Source organism: Lytechinus variegatus, chromosome 12 (assembly GCF_018143015.1).
Source record: "Lytechinus variegatus isolate NC3 chromosome 12, Lvar_3.0, whole genome shotgun sequence".
Classification (NCBI taxonomy): Eukaryota; Metazoa; Echinodermata; class Echinoidea; order Temnopleuroida; family Toxopneustidae; genus Lytechinus; species Lytechinus variegatus.
Window position 1 is genome coordinate 7487620 of NC_054751.1, and position 3977 is coordinate 7491596.

The window sequence follows — 3977 nt, forward strand, 5'->3', positions numbered from 1 at the left end:
TGTTTCTGTTTGCACAATAATGCTTTGACTTGGATAGTACCCTATAGAGGCATTGTTATAATCACCAGACTGGGAAGAATGTGATTTTTTTTCTTACTTAAAGTGCCAATGAAGCCAATTATTATATTTGCCTTCATTCAGGGCAAAAATAATACGGGAATCAAGATATGTCATGAAGATAGGTCTATAGTCCTCCCCAAATCGCGAATAATTGAAACCATAAAAGCTGGTTTAACGATCATGAATTATGCTTTACAGTTTCGATATTTTCGAAGTTTTATTGCCATGAACACTTATCTGTGAATCCAAAGTGCCACGAACACCTTCTCATGCAATGGTCATACTAATATTATGCCTATTGCATTTTGAGGAGTGCATTGCATGCATGAGTAATGACATTGTTCAGTTCAGCTAGCATGGTCAAGAGGTTTAACATTGTGTCAGGATTGATTCCCTTTTTTGTTTATAAAGAAAACAATTAAATATAGACTCTTTGAAAAAAAATGGGCACTCGCTGATTACAGTGTATGGCACATTAAGAGACCTGAACACTGAGTAATAATATCTAGGGCTACATCATCGCTAAATATTATATTTTTAATTGCCTGTAGTCATAAAACTAAACTAAATTTTGCCGTATTAATTGTTAAGCCTATTGCTAAATACAGCATTTTGCATAATTGTTATCATTACCGATCAATACAATGGATCAACTATTTAGTTTTAAGCAAGTGCTCTTGCTTTATTGATAAATCGAATTACAAATTACAACTCCGCAGAAGCTTTTAAAATAAAACTGAAGACTTATTATGCATACGTATATCATTTGATGTTGTTTTGTCTCTCTTCCTTTCCCCTGTGCGCCTTTTGCATTTAGATTAAACGGATTTAATAACATTTAATATCATCATTATTGATACAAAACAAAAAGAAAGAAAATATAAAAGAGCGATATGAGAAGTCTCCAGATTCACGCCCCGGCGGCAGGAATCGTGAATATAGTGAACTGATTTCCTCCAACAGTCATAACAGTATTTTTTTAATTACTTTTTGAAAATAAGTAAATAAGAGTGGCCCGAATAAGATTTCTGGCAAAATCTTCCCTCCAGGTCAAAGGTCATATTGACCACACCTGAACAAAATACAGTGATGCATTTTATAAGGTTTCAATGATTAAATAAGTCAATTCCTTGACAGGAAAATACAATACCAAACAATAAACTAAAATTTGCGAATTCATATTTTGAGAGTTTCCCGATTTATGAAAGCCAGTATATAAGTGCAAACTATTTGAATGTAGGGGCCAGCTACGGTAAGCAAAATGATGGTAAGAATAGCAGCCGTAAAAAGCCATTTTTCTCAGTATACGCTCCCTTTTATTTTCACTTGAACATTAAGGTGATAGTCTTTTACATTCAGGCATAGCATTTTGCAGTGATACACTAACGATTCATGTACAAATATAATGATTTTCGTGGACGAAATCGAAATGGTAGAATTACTGAGGGGGGGTCAATTATTACAATTATTAGTCAAAGCAATCATTTTATTGATTGACAAACAAAAGTCTAACCACCGCATGAATTCCACGCCGAAAAACATGTGAGCTCATATCCTGTATATTAAATAAGTTTTGTTTATTGAGCAATAATGTATATATGATGTCATTGAGACAATCATAATCATGTTTAATATGTCTTTGTGCTGTATAGATCAAAATGGATTTCCCAACCGAAACAATTTTATTTCTCAATTTTCCACCTAATTACACTTTAGCACAATCTGCTTTGAACGAGGCACGCAATGTAAAATTTCAGCCAAATTAATTTACACACCAATAACAATATTTTCGATAGATGTAAAACAGTAGTATTTTTAGTCACAGTATGTAAATACAATCGGTGTTGAATACAAATCAGGCAGTTTGAGGATACCCAAGTTCTGGATAAAATATTATACGAATTGCGAATACAAGAAAGCGAGCTAGCAAAGCGAGTCTTACAATCTACATCTAATGTTAACATAATATTATTTAATGTAATGTATTCCCTTTGAAAAAAAGAGGACAGCGGAGAAATGATAACTCGATTCGTCTTCAAATTTGCTTCTTATATTCACAATTCAATATTAATTTAACAAATACTATTATACATGTATAGGCGACTTAGTGTTTAGTATCCCAAAAATATATATATCATTGTAAGGCCTGGACACACCGCCTGCACTTCGTTGTAGCGTTAAGGGGGGTCGAATTTCAAGAACGCTCGTCACCGCGCACAAAATGGGTGGAGGGGGATCGAAAACAGGGCGTTGCCTTAGCGGTGCACAGGTGAAGCCGGCGTTGCTTTAGCGTTAGTTTAACGGTAGCGAGCGGTAGCGTGTGTTGGCTGTGACACGAGCGTTTTTTCCCCCGCTCCAGGAACGCTCCAGTAAAGCCCGAGCGTTGTTGGAGCGGTCGTGGAGCGGAGAGAAAAAAAATCATCGCCGCTCGCTACCGTTCACCATTTTCGATTCCGATTTTTTTTCCGATTTTCGTTTTCGATTTTTCCCCAATTTTGTGAGCGCTCCAGTAAAGCTCGAGCGTGTGTGCCCGCTTTAAGGCCTGGTCACACCGCCCGAGCGTTGTTGGAGCGGTCGTGGAGCGGTAGGGAGAGAGGGTAGAATTTCGCTCACAAAATTGGGGGAAAAATCCAAAACAAAAATCGCAAAAAAAAAAATCGAAATCGAAAATGGTGAACGGTAGCGAGCGGTGATGATTTTTTTCTCTCCGCTTTACGACCGCTCAAACAACGCTCGGGCGGTGTAACCATGCCTTTAGGACCAACTAGACATAATGAAAGTATACTTAACAGGTATAGTATTGGTCAAGATGACCATTCTCTTGATTGATGTGTCCGAACAAAAAAGTTGGTCAACATCAACCAAATTGCTGGTCGATCTTAATCGATAATTTGGTTCATTCTGACCATCTTTCTCCGTCGGACAAATATTTACCAAGAGAATGGTCATTTGACCAATACTTTTTAAGAGTTTAGAAATGAATATCAAAATAAATATATTTCATTTTAGATATTTAAACATAGAAATTAAAAATTCCGATTTCGGATTTTATCCAAACTTCTATGAATTATAAATCATTCTGAATACAGTAAAATGTGTAGAGTAAGCGACAGGTGGAGGAATAAGAACGATGAAGCACGAATATGGATTTAATACATCGGCAAAGATACAGAGGTGGATCTAGGATATCATGAATGGTAGCAACCGCTTGTAATAAAAGTCGTGGCGCTATGTCGGGCTAGCGAAGGAGACAGATGCATGTACTCACAGTGCCCCGCTCTGTGTACGAGCAATAAGATATCAAATGAGTTAGATGTATAAATGGTAGACTATCGAAAGATAGAATACCCCTACACTCAAGCGAGCGCACACCCACACACTCACCCTTACGCACACACCCCAACACACACCCACACTTATAAATCCACATGCACACAGTGAATATCAAGAAAAGTGATAGAGTTTTCGGGCTGTAGATTGCACATAGACATGATGGATCTGACCTGATCCGCCAACTTCTCCCCGTGAACATTTCATGAGGTTGGACTGCATAATTAGTAAAACTGACTCACCAAGCACGAACTTTTGCTCGGTTTACACACATGAATGATAATTTTGAGCTTAATCATGCTATTATAGTTCTGTGTATGTCTAGTGCTAAATTACACACACATACGCCGATTATCAATGCAATATGTACGTAAACATACCGACGTGATAATATTTGTATTATTATAGGAGTACTTGATATTTTATACCCTGATCCTGAACGCGGTGTAATATTAAAAATTTGATGTAAGTTTTGGCATGCCCTTTAATACAACACAGCCGCCCACAGGTACGGTGAACAGCAAACATGTTATATTTGACAAAGGCATTGAACAAGAACGAGTACATTATATCATATTATATTCGCT